Source organism: Lygodium microphyllum, chromosome 23 (genome assembly GCF_053477565.2).
Source record: "Lygodium microphyllum isolate KBCC chromosome 23, Lygodium_microphyllum_v1.1.10, whole genome shotgun sequence".
Classification (NCBI taxonomy): Eukaryota; Viridiplantae; Streptophyta; class Polypodiopsida; order Schizaeales; family Lygodiaceae; genus Lygodium; species Lygodium microphyllum.
In genome coordinates this window covers 66260591-66278934 of record NC_141157.1, presented here as the reverse complement: position 1 = coordinate 66278934, position 18344 = coordinate 66260591, and positions in this window count along the sequence as shown.

The following is an 18344-nucleotide window of genomic DNA, read 5'->3' as shown; positions in this document are numbered from 1 at the left end:
CACAAGGCATACAATCTTTGCACAAGTGACTGTGAGGATTACATCAATGGGTTTCAGGAAAAGGCTGCCCTCTTGTATCTATCAACAGAGCGTGAGACAGAGGGTGGGTTGAGTGTGACTGGAGTTTCTTCAATCATTTACCGAGAGGTGAGATTGAGGGACGTTACGACACTTGGAGTCAGGTATGTTTCTGTTTCCCTGTGCACCCACGGGATGGGTTTTTACCGTCATCACAAGACACATCACCCTGTTCTGTACACTGCACTGTAAGGCTCCCTTGCCTTCCTCCTTGCACCTATGCCAGCCGGGTTGGACACACTAATGCACCATCAACTGTGCACCCTGGCATACTCTTTTTACACCATTCCCCCCTTGTCGATTCCTCAACCGGGTATGAGATACGGGTTTCAATCCTTCTTCCTCAAGTGATATCAGTCATGGGGCGAGTGACTGATCTTTCATTCCAATTGAGTGACTGTGAGTTGAGTGTAGTATCCCTCATCATCGACAACGAATTTCCTGCGATTCCTTCCATCAGTTACCTCCCTGGGTGCTGCTGCGTGGTCCCTTCCATGACGGACGTGTGCCAAGAAGATGCCTTGGTTCCTCCAGCACCGACAACCACACTGGACGTGCCATCGATACTCAACCTTGATTCTTGACGAAACGGGCCAAGTTTTTCTAACCCTACAACTTCTATTTCTTCGTGACGATCATGTTTTAAGTGTGGGGAAGTTAGTGGATGGTCTGTGGCGTGGTCCTAGGTCCCTGTTGCTCGGTTAACCCTATCCGTTAAGGTCTTAAGTGTGGGGACGCGTCCCTGCGCGTCTACATCGCATACTCATCTGCATATGCCTTACCCTGCTCATGCATGTATACCATGACTTGCTTTTACCCTCTTGGGGTCCCTTCCCACCCGGCCGGTTATGTTCCACCCACCCTTGGGGCTATTTCCTTGCATTTTTCCTTCATTCCCTGATTTTGAGGTCCTTCCATGTGAATGCACCCTACGTTCACTTAAATCCAAATCCAACCTTATATCCATGTTCCTTCCATTGAACTGATCATTTTTCCTTTTTACCTACCCCTGTTCCGGTGCACAGTTTTTGAGTTATTAATTTTTGAAACATTTTGCGCAATTTCGTTGGTTTTTCCATGTGAACGCGCTTTTCTTGCGTCGGAACCATGATTTGATGTCATAGCCCTGACTAAAGCTTTTCCCCTGACATTTTTCCTTTTTATACCGCATCATTTCGATACACGGTTTGTCCGTTATTAATTTTCCGGTTTTTTTAAGACTTTTTCGTGTGTATTTTTGACATCTTTCCATGTGAACCTGCCCTATTTGTATCGGAATTCCAATTTGATTTGCCAGCCGTGTCCGCTGTGCCTTCCCCTACCTTTTTCCTTTTTCCTCCACCCTTTTTCGACTTTCGGATTTTTACTTATTAATTTTTAAATGACTTTTCGGGAGTATTTTTGGAGTTTTTCACATGTGAACCCCTCCTACTTCCGTCGGAACTGCGGTTTGACGTGATAACCCTGTGCCACTCCTTCCTGCGGACATTTTTTCTTCTTACTACATGTTATTCCGATGAACGGTTTGTCCGATATTAATTTCCGATCCCATTTTCGGGTTTGTTTTTTGGGTTTTTTCCATGTGAACGCGTCTTACCTCAGTCGGAATTATGTTTTGACATGATCGGATTGTCGGGCACATCCTTTTGTACAGTTTTCCTTTTTTCCGCACTTCATTCCGATGCACGGATCTTTCGATATTAATTTTTAAATTGCGTTTTTGGTTCGTTTTTTGTATTTTTTGCACGTGAATGCCCTTTACCCCTCCCGGAACCCCCGTCCCGTATTTTTCCTGTTTCCCCCCTGTCGTCCTGCCCACTTTTTGTTTTTACGATATTTCGTTTTGACATCCGGATTGGGAGTTGTTCATTTTTCTTTATTTTTCCGTTTTTTCTCGCGCTCGTTTTGCGCGTGAACGCGCCTTTTTTCGATTTAACGCGTCTCCACGCGCCCCAGTCGTGTCCGCGTACCCCGTACCGTCATCCCCGCGTCGTTTCAATCCCGTCACGGCAAATTTTTTTTACCCCGCCCCGTGCACGTGCGCGGGACGGGGATCCGCCCCCTCTTGACCCCGCCCATCCTCCCTTACCCCTGCCCGCTCACCTTTTATTTAACACAAAACAATTAAAAAAAAAAAAAAACCCAACCACCGGACACCCTTCCCCCCCCCCCGACTCTCAACCACCTCTCCTCTCTTCTCTTTCTTCTTCTTTCTCTCTCTTCTCTCTCTTGTTCTTGCTCACTCTCTCTCTCTCTCACTCTCTCTCTCTCTCTCTCTCTCTCTCTCTGTCTGCGTAATCTCCTCCCTCTCCCTTCTCTCCTGCCGCCACCTCCCCTCCTTCTCTCCTCCCTCTCCCTTCTCTCCTGCCGCCACCTCCCCTCCTTCTCTCCTCCCTCTTCCTTCTCTCCTGCCGCCACCTCCCCTCCTTCTCTCCTCCCTCTCCCTTCTCTCCTGCCGCCACCTCCCCTCCTTCTCTCCTCCCTCTCCCTTCTCTCCTGCTGCCACCTCCCCTCCTTTTCTCCTCCCTCTCCTCCTTTTCTCCTCCCTCACTCCTCCTCCTCCCCCCAGTCGAACCGCCGCCGTCGTCACCTCCAGGCCGCCTGCCGAAACGCCCGCGTCGCCGCCTGCCGGACCGCCTCCAGCCGCGCCCGGTTCGCCGCGTTCGCCGCCTCCACGCCTGGTCGCCGCCCGGCTCGCCGACGCCGTGCCACCTCGCCGCCGCAGTGCCGCGTTCGCCCACCTTCACCTCCTGTCGCCTCCCTCCACCCCTCCACCTCCTACCCCACCTCCTCCTCAGGTTACTAACTAACCTAATTAACACCTAACTAACCTAATTAACACCTAACTAACCTAATTAACACTTAACTAACCTAGTTAAACACTAACCTAACTAACTTAGTTAGACTTGACCTAACTGACTTAGGTAGACCTTACTTCACTAACTTAGGTTGACTTACTTAACTAACTTAGGTTAACTAACCTAACTTAGTTGTTTTGACTTACCAGACTAACCTAGGTAGACTTACCTGACTAACCTAGGTAGACTAACATGACTAACCTGACTTATGTCTAATGTGACTAATATGACTAATGTGATTAATGTGCTTAATGTGACTTAATTAATCACAACATTAATTTTTCCCTAAAAAAATTTCAAAAAAATTCTAAAAATTCCTTCTGCCAGTTGTCAAGTTTTGGACCTTTGTCTGCTAGGAATTGCCTTTCCTAAAATTTCAGAAAAATCCATCTTTCCTAAATTACCCATAACTTGCCAAAACAATATGGAAAAATGATTTTAAAACTTGTAAAAAATTCTAAAAAATTCTAAAAAATTTCCCTCACCTCCCTTGCTCATTTTCCATTTATTCAAACATAAAAAAATTACAACTAAAAATAAAATAAAATAAATAAAAATAAAAAACCACAATAAATCAAATTAACACATCTGCTAAGGTGTTGTTTGTTGTTTCATCAGTGCTTTTTGCTTTTCCTTTACTGGGACTCTTCCGTGCGCATTCCTGCATTTCATACACACCCTTCCAGGTATTTATTTTATGTTATGTTATTTATTTTCCCCCTTAATCACAAATTAATTGTTAAAATAAACCCTTTCCTTCACCCACCATGGCACGCGCATTCGCGCTAAACACACATTTTTTTAAATTAAAATAAACCAGCCGTTCACTTAGCACGCGCTACGTGCGCTAAAGAGGCACTCTAAAATTTTAATTAAAATAAACCAGCCGTCACATGAGCACGCGCTAGCAAAAAAGCGCTCCACATCACCTTAATTTATAATCAATGAATTGCATTTAGAGACCCAGTCGGGAATCGACGTCCGGGAATCGAATAAAAGCACCGGTTTAACCTAATAATTGGTAATTCAATTTATAATAAGGAACCGCCGTTTTCTTATTAAGGTTTATCACCTAATAAAACTTCACCCATTTTTAATAATTGATTAAAATCAACCCTTCATTAAATTAACTCCCCCCTCACTGCACTTAATCCTCTTTTTAATGAAGCGTTTCGTGGGATGGGTATACGCAGTTCTTAGTGTTATTTTCCATGGTCCAGTCTTGGTTCTATCACAGATGTCGTATTGATATGTGTCGGATATGATATGGTTTTGGTTTCATGTTTTAGTTACGGTTACGGGTACGGTATGCAGTTTTTTTTTCTTTTATTGCCTGATACGGGGTTCAGGGTGTTTGTCTGATGCATCGCATGAAGCTTTCGGTCGCATTTGTCTCGAGGTCATGTCAAATTTTTTCTAGGATGTGGTTTGCTTGGGGTTAGTAGGTCGTGTTACGTTTTGATTGGTAATTCTCTTATCCTTGGTTTTTGTCTGTTGCTTTGCAGGCATTCTCCTTGATTGTCTGTGTTTGTGGTGTGTGTGTAACCATCTGAATGGCGCCTTCTCATGCTCCTCCCCCTATCCAGTACGTCCCACTAGTTAGTAGGGATTACTCGTCCCTACTTACTTTTGAGCCCCTCACGAAGGCAGGCCTTGCTGCTTTTGTGGCCACTCCTTTTCCATTACTTCCAGAGGATCCGTCCGTCTGTGATGAGTTCCTGGCCTCTTACAGCAAGAAGACAGGAGTAGTCCAAGGCATGTCTATGACATTGACGTCTCGAGGCTTAGGGAAGGCTCTGTCCTTACCCTTCAAAGGAGAACCTTTTGTAACCACTCGACAGCTCTTCTCTAATGAAGAGATTCTCAAACTGTTGCAGAAACAGACAAGGGAAGTCCTTGATGTTAAGAAAGTGATAAACTCTTCAGGAGTTTCGTTTTCTATGATCACTGATCCCGTCTGGAAGACCATGTGCCAGTTCCTTCAGGACAGGTTCATGCCTGCCAAAACGCCATCCCACTATTTGTCCAAAGAGCTTTTCACGGCTTCCAGGATGGTGCTGAAAGGAGTTGCCATTGATTGGAGCACATACCTCCTTACTAAGATGGATCAGCATTTTGTTAAAGTCACGAGGGGTAATGTTACCAATGTTACCTACGGATCCTATTTGTTTGCCTTCTTGACCTATTCAGGTTTACAGAAGACTGTGCCTCCACCTCCTCCATCAGATCCAGTCCCTCCTCCTCCACCTTCAGAAGAGTCAGCACCTATTGACATTGAGGATGATGATTCTCCGCCTCCCCTGGTCATACAGCGTAAACGCGTGAAGCAGGTAGCGGACAAAGCCCCTGCTGTACTTCCCTCAGTGTCTATCCCTGCTACTTCTGGCAGTGAACTCCCTGGGTTTCTCACTTGCAATAACCTATTCAGGGCACATAGAGAAGGATCCTTGGAGATCTCAGTTCCTTCCCTGAACAGTCTCATTTCAGGAGATGCCATTCCTTTCCTCTACAAGGATATTCAAAGTTCCATTGAGTTGTCAGTGACAGCCTGTGTTCAACAGCTGTACGCATCTTTCTATGAGGAGCTCATGCAGTCCAAAGACCAGTTGCATAAGGCAACCTCTGAGTTAGCATCTGCTAAGGATACCCTAGCAGATCTATTTAAGCAAATGGAACAGCAAACCCAACTGGTTGCCACCCAAAGCGATGAGATTTCTTCATTGAAGACCCAGTTATTCGAGGCTCAGTCACAGGTTACTAGCCTTTCAGCAGAGAAGGAGAGGATGTCCAGCGAAGCGAAAGAATTTCAAGTTCTCTTAGATGACAAGCTTTCAGCTTTACAGATGGCTAATGACACAGTGGCCAACCAAGCCTCCCAAATCCAGCAGTTGCAAGATCAGCTTGCAAAGTCCCGCTCTGTTCCTCCAAGCCCTCCTGTTCCATTAATTCCTTCTCTTTCACAGCAGGACTTGGCTGCCTTACAGAGACAGGCTACTTTGTGCCCTCTATTCCAAGACAAAGTGGAAAGATTGCAGTCCAGAATGGACTTGTTATGGTCTACCTTTGAGCAGTTTCAGGAATATGTCTTACCAGACCATTCTTTCTTTGTCCACTACCACTTACAGAAGCTGGTCTTCTATATGAAGCTTTCCACGATGGATTTACCTTTTCCAGAGGATGGCTGGAGTGGGGCTTGGTATGCTGAGTTGTTGACAGAGGTAGTCAGAATGGTCTTTGAAGATTCTGTCACGCCAGACACCATGCTGATGTCATACATGTATCTCCGAGGAGATTTGTTAATTCCAGATGAGGTAGATATGGCATGGTATGTGGGGGATGTGGTCTTACAGGCTGTTCTATATGTCAATCATTTGGAGTTGCGCATAGCTGATATGTTTCAAAGTTATTCCTCCAAAGTAGCTGATTGTCAGGATAATTCGTGGCATTCCATGATTGATTTGGTGGTCCTCAATCAAAGACAAAACACAGCTCCTACCTTTGCCCAGAGTACTAACCAACTGAGGATGGATCTCTTAACCTATCTTTCCAAACATAATCCATTCGATGCTACTTTCTTTGATGCCTATCAGAGACGATCTCTTTTAGGACCTTCTGTTCCTACCCTCCTTTATTACCAACAATTGGCTCACCGCTATGCTGTATATTTTTCCCTTTGTCAAACAAATTCCCCAGTAATTTTACCACTTCTTTTCCAACCTTCCAATTTCCCTCAAATTCCTATTTTCACTTACTGTTCCTTTATTGAGGATAGGGTATTTTCCCCTTCTCCACCTTGTCCTTCACCCCTCATAAATGTACCCTCCACATTTCCTATTTATCAGTTAACCCCGTTCCTTAGTGATTCCTTACAAATTTCTGCCACTCCTTCTTTAACCTTTTCTTCCTTTTATGATTTTTCCTATCCTTCCCTACATCCACTTTCCCTTATTCCATTACCCTCTCCTAAAACTTCCATATCTCAACCACCTCAGTTGGTTAGTGACTGTGACGGTTTTGATAATCAGATTTCCAGAAGAAGGGGATGGAGTTTGGACGATTGCCTTACAGGACCGCAGATTAATTGGCCAGTAATTCCAGGGGAATGGACAGTTTCAAGTCAAGCTTATCAAAACTATGTTCATTTTGCCCAACAATATTCACAGTCTGCAGATCCCTCAGTGAGATTAACTGCTCACTTTGCTTGGTACCTGGCGTATATGCATAGGCACTCTCATACTAAGCCTATCCCAAAGTTGTGCATGAATGTCAATGTTAGCATTGATTCTCAACAGTTGGAGATACTGTATTTTCATGCCCTCTGTTTGCCTAGCAGATACTTGGTCCTATTGGAAAGGATGTGTTGTCTCCAATTTTTCCAAAATCCTCCTAAAAACTTTGTAGATGAATCCTTATCTATGGATCGATTCAGACAACATCAATCTTTTAAGAGGGATCATCTTCATTGATACCTTTCCAATGTATGGTGCAAGCTTTTTAATGCCAAACTCTTCTTTTTGAAGAAGTCATTCAGATGGTTGTGTTGTGTATTAGTGTTTGTGTTGTGAGTTCCTTTATGTCAAACGAACGTGGTGGTTTCCTATTGGATTTTGTGTACGAGCTATGTTTTGGAGATTTGTCGAGATGGGGTCGTGGTTGGAGAGTTGAAGCAGATGAAGATGATGAAGAAGAAGCAAACTCTTATATCCTTTACAAATTTGTGGTGATTTTTAGTTTGATAAGAGGTGTTAATTTCAAAAGAGTTTTCCTTTCTTTGTATTTTTATATCAGAAACAGGTTATAAGTTGGGGTCGTGGTAGATGGATTCTTTGTGAAAAGATATTGAAGATCAAAGTGAAGCTTTTCAATGAACTTGTATTACCTTTTTCCTAGGTCGCGAGGACGCTTCCTTATTAAGTGTGGGGATATGTTGAGTGTTGAAATGACTTGTTTTTTGGCTAATTTTTGTTGTTTTTGAGAGCTGAATGGTTGATTTTAAGGGATGATTGATTGGTTTGGAAGTGGATTGAGAGTGTTTTAGATGATAATGATTGTGTTTTGGAAGATCATGATGTTTGTTGATGGTTTTGTGATGTTCTGATAGGTTCTGAATGGTTCTGTATACCTTCTGTTTTGTTCTGTTTTGGTCTGTTTTGTTCTGATTGTCTTCTGTAAGGAGGGATGGAGTATTGATTGATGAAGAATGAGATATTGTGAAAGCTTAGTGAATGGTTTGTGAGAGTTTGGAATGGTTTGAGAGTGAGTTATGAGGTTTTGATGACCTTCTGTAACCTTCTGTAGGTCTTCTGTAGAGCTTCTGCTTCTGTTCTGGTTCTGTTCTGTTCTGTACTGTAGCTGTTCTGGTACTGTTCTGTAGACTGTTCTGTAAGTGTTCTGTGGAATGTATGTGTGACTTTGGGGAAAGTTTTCTAGCCTTGGAAAGAGGTGAATACAAGTGCAAAAGAGCTGAAGGAAGTGGAAGAAGTAGCTGCTGAAGACTCAAGAGAAGACTAGAGTGAAGTGACAGTAGTGAGCTGTGAAGAGACACTGTAGTGGCTCTGGTGACCCTTCATATCAGACATACCTCTTGGGAGGGGTATCCACGACCTAAGAGTGATTATTGAGTGTAATTTGGAGAGATTGTAGTGAGGATATGATGTATTATTGATGGAGTGTGAGAGAGAGAGTCAGAGATAGCCAATTCTATTCAAACAGAGTGATTGTATATGAGAGATTGAGAGAGAAGACTATGAAGATATTGAAGATGAATACTATGTGATGTATTTCCATTCAAGGATGGTGTACTTCTTTGCTTTCTTTGTTCTATTGATGGATTTTATGAGGATGTTGAAGAATATGGTTGATTCTATTAAAAACCGTGGGAGATTTACATGATGCTGCATGAAGATTTGTTGTGCCTGGTGTTCTTTTCTTCATTGTGACAATATGAAACATGATAAACAAGCTTGTTGATGTTACAAGATAGATTTTCTTGCAAGAGAATTCCCTTTTCCTTGGTGTTCCTCTCGGGGCTCCATGTTTGGCATATCACATTAGAACTCCAAGGATAAAGAGTGTAGGAAAGTATGTTACACCACATGCAATAATAGTTACAACACCTTCTAGTGTACGACAATTGAGGAGGTCAAACAAAGTGAGGCATCTAGAGGATAGATTGACATATAATGGCTTCATGAAAATGCATTATGCATACATGGTATCGTATGTTCAGCATGTTAAATCCAATTGTTTTGAAGAAATAGTTGGAAACAAAGATTGAAACAATTCTATAGATGAAGAGATGGATGCACTGGTGACAAAGAACAAGACATGGACTTAGTTGAGTCGCCTTATGGCAAGAAGGCAATTGGCTATAAGTGGGTATACAAAGTCAAGTGCAAATCTGACAGCTCATTGGATAGATACAAGGTAAGGTTAGTTGCAAAGGTTTATGCTCAAACATATGGTTTGGATTATGAAGAGACATTTAGTCTAGTGGCTAAGATGACTGCAGTGTGATTGGTCATTGCATTAGCTTCTATCTATGGCTAAAAATTATACCAAATGGGCATGAACAATGCTTTCTTGAATGATACATTGGAGGAAGAGATGTACATGGATCAACCAGAAGGGTATGTTCACCATAAATATCCACATTATGTGTGTAAATTGAGAAACACATTGTATGATTGAAGCAAGCACCAAGAGCTTAGCGTGACAAAATTAGTAAGTTCTTATTAGCATGGGATTTTAGCAAAGCATAGTTGATTATTCACTTTATGTCAAATATACAAAAGATGGAATGGTTGTTGTGGTCATATATGTTGTGATGATCTCATCATTACATGCACTCTAAAGAAAGAGATTGCAAAAGTAAAGCATGGACTACACAAGGAGTTTGATATTATGGACCTTGGTTTATTGAGATACTTTCTTGGCATTGTCTCCAAATAGCACTGGTCATCACTCCTCAATGTCGACGTGGTACCATAGCAATTCAGTTGAAGTGGAACAATGGATCTCCATCTCAATCTTCTCACAAGAATCCCGACATGAATTGCCTATTGGAGAAGAGAGAGGGAGGAGAGAGGAAGAGTGAACTTTCATCTTCCGGATCAGATGGCTATTCACGAAGCCAAGTTTGGTGCTTCGAAGAAAAAAATTCAAGGAGCAAGCTAGTGCACTCAAATTATATGCTTCTTCTTCTTCTTAACCTCTCTAGCCCCCCTCCTCTCAATTTTGAAGGCACCGTGTAGGGCCGCCATGGCTTTTTTTTCATGAAAAAAATGCCCCTCCCCTCCCCCCCTCTGTCGCATGAGAATTTGGGGATTGGGGGCTCCCAAGTGGCACCCTCCCCCCTCCCAAGTAAGTCTTCTTTACATTCATTTTTTACCCCTTTTGCCCAAGCACCCGTAACTCCAGCTTCCGGTGTCCAAATTACAATCTGGAAATTCCTGCATGATCATCTCGGAGTTCCACACTACCTGAAACTTATTCCACTTTATTCTAGCACCTAGAAAATTTACTTAAAATCCAAGATTGCTACGAGGTCCGTCTTTAAAAGTGCTTTTAAATCCCGTCTTCCATGGTCACTTAAAACCATCATGTTCGCATTCGACGCTTCTAGCAACAAGCTTCAATTTCTACCTCAAATTAACAAAATTTTGCATATTTTTTGCTTTTTTGGCTTAAAATCTCACTCTCATTGGCAACCACGAGATAGGGTGACTCAATTCGTCAAATCCATGAAATGATCTATACATAACTAAACCATAAAGAGTATCAAGTTGCTATAAGGAAAATACACAACAAAATACAAACACAGCTCTCACCATATCCCTTGACAAAATTAGGACATGAAGATCCACTAGGGATAGGCTAAGCATAATCTGATACACGAACTGACATGAAGATCCACTAGGGATAGGCTAAGCATAATATGATACACATACAAAGCTAGTTGCTAATCAACTGCTCCAACAAACTGGCTAAAAAGAACTATCAAAGGAGCATCCTAAGTGGTGGTCTGACCTACCTACCTAGCCTAGGACAATTGGACCAGAAACTTCCTACTAGACAAGGATGTAATATCCCAAAGAGCCGCCGTGAGACCCCTCCCACTTAAAATTAATTAAAAATGGAATTTCTTTTATGACCTCTCTGGCAACGCCACTAGCTGGCAAAGGGAGGGAGGCAACTAAATGGCCGCGGAGGTAGAAGAGGAGATCATGACGGCAAAAGGGAGTTGACGTGGCGCTGGTGGATCTTTCGAATTGGTGAGGATGAAGATTTCAATGGGGGGAGGGGCACACGTATGCCACCTCCAACCCCCCCAATATCCCATCCTTCCCCTTAATAGCCATAATGTGACGGGTTAATCTAGGGTTCCTTTGAAGTAAATGACCCCTTAGCACAGTGTTTCCCTCCCCCAAATTCATACCCATCTTTCCCCTATATAATCCCCCCCTCCTTAAGCAAGTAACACACGATAATTCTCTTCTTTTTTCTCCCCCCTCCATGAGTAGTAACACACTATTCTCCTCCCCCCCCCCTTGCTACCAACTTGTGAAGGAGAGAAGGAGAGGGAGAGGGAGTGAAGGATAGAAAGAGAGAGAGGGGGGGTGAGGGAAGGGAAACTTAGAGTAAGAGAGGGAGGGAGAGAGAGAGGGAGAGAAGAGGCCCAAGGACAATTACTTACTTGGACAAAGCCCTAACCACCCTCTCTCCCCATCGCCATTTCTTGATATCTCTCCATCAACTGCCTCTAGTTGACAAAAAATCGTGAAAGTCAAGGCAAGGCGTAGGGAAGTTTGGCACAAAGGAGTGCTCTAAGAGGAGTGAAGGCCGTATTCCAAGCTCCGTAATGGCCCCGAAGCGCAAACTCTCACAAGTAACTAGAAAGGCCGTGACTATGGAAGGAGGATCGGGCAAAGATGCCACCACTAACACGAACGAGTTATCGGGTGTAAACACTAATTCGACATTGCAAAACTAGGTACCGCTACCATGTCTAGTACATTGAACCAAACAGTAAAGCATGGACGCCATTAGGAAGAAGTTATGCTTCACATCATGTAACTTGCATAACTTGAAAGGTAGTTGTAAATGCCTAATAACCATGATTTTCTACAAATAGATTAAGCATCTACAGGTTGTTGCAGTATTAAGCCAAGTATTAGGTTTGAAATTTTTCAAATGCATCATAGATTGCCAATGTACATAAATATTCTGTGTAGGTCGATTGCATCCTGTAGACCATTAGAGTGAATTAAGGCGCATTTACTATGAGCTCATGTACACTCACACTTAAATACTTAGGTCACACTTTATGATTTGCATAAATGCACTAGAATGAATTTTCATGAATGGGAATCCCGCATCGTATCATCAACTCATGAAATACATGCATCTAGATTTGCATGACATCATGGATAGTTTCAGTTGCACTACATAATAGGGATTCATCTTAAAATATAGATTTCCGATGCGCATGTGAATTGCTAAACTTAATTACAAGAGGCAGCTTGCTAAATGAAATCCTATGCGATAAGTAAGGCTAGGGTTTAATTCGATTCAGCTAGGATTTAATTGTAAATAGGTCAAATTATTATTACAACCATATTTTGACTTAGAGTCAAGTAAACATGCTCTTTGGTCTCTATCCCAATAATTAGCCATTGCGACGAGTCCAAAATATGATACATCTCAAAGCTAATACAAGAAAACTTGAATCTCGTATCCACAAGAAGAATGACCATTCTCCACGTTACATTCGATGCTCGCAACAATTTAAGGACTGTAAATGGGCTTAGTTTACTCTTGACTTGCGAGAGGAATGAACAAAAGTTCCAACTATCTTGAGGGGAGGAAACCCTAGGGTAAACTTAGAACCCCAATAAAATTCTAAGGTGGGAAAATGGTTACCAACTAACCAATTGAAAGCCTAGTTTGAATCATCTAAGACCTAGACCTTAAGATAAGAACCAAAGGTTAGCAACTTAGGGAAGCTACCATCTGAAAACTATGGGATATAAATCCAATATCGTAATGGAAATTCCCTGCCTCCGGGTCCTACTCAAACGATCTACATGACTCGAGATGGATTCTCGAGGTCACTATTACTAATGCAAGGGCAAAAACTTGGAAGAAACAAGGCATATCACTGCGGATTATGGAAATCATCCTTTTTGGGCAAGACTTGTATCTCTGTTAAAATGCTAATATAAAGTTTGCTTCCAAGGAACCTATTTGAATTGTTTTCATATCAGTGCTGTAAGTTACGTGAACGAATCTTGTTCCCTAAAAGGCTTAATTAAGGAAGCTAATTTTAAATGTCATGCATAAAATGTGGTAGTACCTAATTAGATAACTAAATAACGCCTATTGAGGGAAGCGGGTGGACAAAACCCCCGACGGGTCCGTCCTACGAAAGGTGGTCCTAGAGGACTGGGAGGCTTCTCACAAGGCTCTACATTCATAAGAGCTTTAGGTAATATTAGGTTAGAACTCAATTCATGCCGTTTTAGGGGATCGGAATGGGACTATGCCCTAGGGGCAGAGAGGTTGAGCAGTGCATCCCTTTCGTTTCCCATTCTCTTTGAACCAAGTGCAGCATGGGTCTGCTTCAGCTTGGGTATCTTTGCGTAGAGTAGGATGGCCAAGATCCATGCTAAAAGGCTATTAGGAGACCTTGGCCACTAGCAACCCTGATTTCAGGTCAATCCTGAAGAGGTCGATCCTAGTGGGAAACCCTAAACCCACTAGGTCTATCCCCGTAGGCTGAATCCAATAGGGAATTATTAACCTAGCATTGATGTATGTGCTAAAAAGAAAATCATCCCAGTCAATCTTTATTCCCAAATAATTGTACTTGAGGCTTATGCTTCTTGATGGATAAATAAGAATTTCATGTTCATTTGATTTTATGCATAGTATTGATTAAAAACAAACTGTGCATTGCAATAAGTTGTGAAGAGATGTGTAAATGTAATCTTAATGCGAAAGTTTTAATTGAAAATCTGATACAACCCCAAGCGCAGAACCAGAATCTTGTTTTTGCACTAAGCCTAGCAGAGGCACAAGAGAAGAAGTTTCTTCTCAAACAAATTAAACCACTAGAATTTGACGGAAAAGGAAAGACTGTTGAAGCTGATGTCGAAGTATGGATTGAATCCATTGAAGATTACTTCAGTGCTGCAGGAATAGCACCTGTAAACCAAGCTATGATTGCCAAGCTCAAGCTTACTGGCAAAGCTAGGCTCTGGTGGAAGCAATGGTGTAAAGACCAAGTAGTCTCATAGAAAGCACAATGCCTTGGGATAAGCCAAAGGAAGCCGTGTAGGGAAGGTACATGCCACCTGCATACAAAACTCAAAAGATGAATGAGTTCTTCAAATTGAAATAGTTGGGCCTATCTCTAGATGCATACTACTTGAGATTTGTCTCCTTGTCTAAATACGCCCCGATAATGAGTATTTTCCAATAAGTCAAAGTTCTGTGATGGGCTGAACCCACCAATGAACACTCGGTTGGAATCAATGCGTCCTTCGGATTTGCAAGATGCATTGATAAGAGCGGGACATACTGCCCAAGAATTATAGCCAAAGTCCAGGAATAATAGACCCTGGTCTCACAAAGACCAGAATCCAGGGATGTTGAAAGCTCAATTTAAAAGGGCGCAAGGACAAAGCCAAGGCCAATGGAAGAAGCCAAGGGCAAATGCAATCAGTGACCAAATCCTACGATGTTTTCACCGTAATGAACTCGGGCACTTCAAAAGGAAATGTCCCAAACTAGGTGGATATCGCCGCCAAGGAAAATGCAGTGGCCAAGCCTGAGCTACCCATGGCCGCAGGCATGCAGCAATGGAAAGGTCAAAAACTTCCAATTTCTCTACTAAGGGAATCAACAAAGAAGAAGGCATGTCCATGGAAGCTGAGATTGAGAGGGCATCCTTCATCCTGCTCTCCATAAAAAGGGCCCAAACCGCCAATTTCAATGATCCAAACACCATCGGATTACCAAGGTAAGAAATTGATTGACTGTGGCAGCACTCATTCTTTCATTTCACTAGCTTGTGCAAGAAGGTTAGGGATACCCACTGTAGCTACACCCACTTTGCTTGTCGAACTAGCAAATGGGTGAGAAATCACTTGCACTAGACAAACTGCTAAGGTGGAATTCCTACTAGGAAACAAGCCCACATCTGTTAAGTATAGAGTAATGAATCTAGGGGTCCATGAGTGCCTGCTCGGGATGGATTGGCTAATCCCCAATGACTCTCGCATCCATTGTGAGAAAGGACAAGTCTCCTTTCAAAATCCTAAAGGCGAGCTAGTTACTATACAAGGAGAAGCAGGTAAACCAAAGATCTAGCTAGCTAAGGCAACCCGAATGACTCAAGGAATAAGGAAAGGATCACCCGTCTATTTGATTAAGCTAAACAAGCTAGAATAGGTAGGGGACTCCAATGAAGAACCATCATGGTTAAAAGAGTGCGCGAATGTGTTTCCGAAAGAATTAACAAAATTACTACCGCCCAAGGAAATGGATCATGAGATTAAGCTAATACCAATAGCTACACCAGTCATCGCAAAAAGGTCTTACAAGATGTACATTCTTGAAGCTATTGAGTTGAAGGAACAACTCAAATAGCTATTGGACCAAGGATATATACGCCCCAATAGTTCTCCTTGGGGGGCTCCATTCTTGTTCCAAAAGAAAAAGGATGGTACACTTTGCCGTTGCATCAATTATAGAGGCCTAAACCAAGTAACCATCAAGAATAAATATCCTATCCCAAGGATAGATGAGTTGCTTGATCGATTGTAGGGAGAAAAAATCTTCTCCAAGATTGATTTGAGATCAGGATACTACCAGATCCACATCAAAGAAGAGGATATTCCTAAGATGGCATTCAACACCAGATATGGTCATTTTGAATTCATAGTAATGTCTTTTGGATTGACTAATGTCTCTGTGCCACCTTTAATAGGCTAATGCATGATATTTTTAGACCATATCTCGATGATTTTGTGCTTGTCTTCTTTGATGACACCTTGGTTCATTCCAAGGAAGAGGAGGATCATGAATCCCAAGTTCGCATCGTCCTTGAGACCATGAGGACTCATAAGCTCTATGCCAAGAAGAAAAAGTGTGCCTTCCTCAAGAGGTAGATTGAATATCTTGGATTTATTGTGTCAAATGAAGGAATCTTTGTAGACCCTACAAAGGTTAAGGCTGTCCAAGAGTGGCCTCCACCAACTAATGTTAAAGAAGTGTGTAGCTTCCTTGGATTAATAGGTTGGTACATGATCTTCATTAAGGACTATGCTTTAATCGCAGGACCCCTCACAAATTTGTTGAAAAAGCACATTGCCATAGTGTGGACACCCATTGAACAATCAAGATTTGATCAACTCAATGTTAGATATGATCAATGCCCCACCCTCATTAGGTGCTACCAATGATCCATGGTGCTCAAAGTTGTAAGGCCCCCATTATGAGGAGAAGCCAAATGTGAGCCCGGACATTGGTTGAGTCCTGACTTGTATATCAGATGAGGTCTATGTGACCGGATGGCAAAAAGGTGACCATTGTGGGTCTAATCTTTGGGTTAGACGGAGTGGTTAAGCTGGTAGCAACTCGAGGCATATTGCATCGAATTGCGGGGTAAGGGAGTTAAAAGGGGCCCCTATTGTGGGGTCCCAGGGGGGCCAGCGGCCCCCCTGGCGGGGGTCCAAGGGCAGCGCCCCCGGCCTGATGGTAAAGGGAATATTCCCTGGCCGACTACTGGAGGCTCATATGGTAGGTTGGTCAGCAGGCCCCGACCTAACGACCTTCGCGGGCTATAAAAGCTAAACCCCTTCGCAGCCATCTCTCACTCATCTTTCACCCAGTCAGAGTTGTTGTTCCAGCTAGTCTTAAGCTCTTCACCTATCTTCTGTCTAGATCGCCATCTAAGCTTCACACAGTGGAAGCGCACGGGTGGACAGAGCCATCTTTGTATCAGTTTTTTGGAGTTAAAGAATTTACTGATTCTCATGTTTTCTGTTGTGTACTCTCTATCTCTTTCTTAGATTCTGTTCGCTGCGCCGTGTAATATTTTACATGGTATCAGAGCCCAGGGGGCTCTAGAGATCGGAGAGTGTGCAAGAGGCAAAGGCTTCAACAGCAAAGAGAAACTATGTCGACTTCCGGAAGCGGTTTTGGCGCATCAGGAAGCGGTGCAGGAGGTGGTGTTGCTATACCGGCTATTCAAACACTGAGGATTCGTCCACCAACCTTCAGCGAAGGCAAGTTAGATGGTACAAACTACACCTTGTGGAAGTTCAAAATTACAACTATCCTTGATTCTTATGAGCTTCTGGAGACTGTGCTGGGGACTGACGCAGAACCACAGCCTACCCCCGACCCATCAAATCCTAGTGTGATGATTCCTCCGAATGCAGATCTTCTACGAGCTTGGAAACGAAGGAATGTAGATGCATTGTGTGCCTTAGTTACAAGCTGTTCTGACAGTGTTTTGACTTTGATTCAGCATACAACCAAAGCATCAGAGGCTTGGAATGTACTAAGGAGTTAGTATGAAACACGAAACCAAACAAGGATTCAAAACTTGGAGAATCAACTAGCAGCGGAGAAGTTTGCTGAAGGAGAGACGGTTGAAGCATTCATCACTCGGATTAAGAATATGCGCGACCAGATGGCTGGCGCTGGGATACAAAAGACTAGCGAAGAGCTAGCTGTCTTCGGATTTGTCCACAAAAGTTTAATGGACTAGTAACTGCCCTTAATACTCAGGTGAGACCTCAAGCTTTGACTTTTGAGGAGTTTTGTGCATTATTAATGGAGGAGGAGTTGAGGCTAAAAGCCCGAGAAGGAAGCAACAATGGAGATGCTGCATTCTCTGCCAATGCAAAAGGCAAAGGTGGTTCCTTCACCAAAAATGATGGTGACAAAAAGAAGAAGGGTGGCAAGAAGAAGTTTCAAGGAGAGTGCTTCTACTGCAAGAAGAAAGGACATGCAATTGCAGATTGTCGTGTCAAGAAGGCAGATGAAAAGAATGGTACCCTTAAAAGTAAAGGGAAAGAGACAGCCAATACGGCTGAAGCAGAGCTGGAATTATTCATGGCGACCATTGAGGAAGTGTGCTCCTCGGCGCAAGAAGAATCTACCACTGACTCATGGGTGTTGGATAGTGGGGCCTCCCGTCACATGACCAACAAGAAAGGTCTATATAGTTCTATGCAGCCCCTACAAGAATCCATCACTGTGACGATTGGAAATGATGCTAAATGCCCTGCTGCACGCACAAGTACTATTTCTTTTGTTGCTGCAAATGGTGAAGTCAAAAAGCTTTCAAATGTGTTGTATGTTCCCGAAATCAGGAGAAATCTATTATCAGTTGCT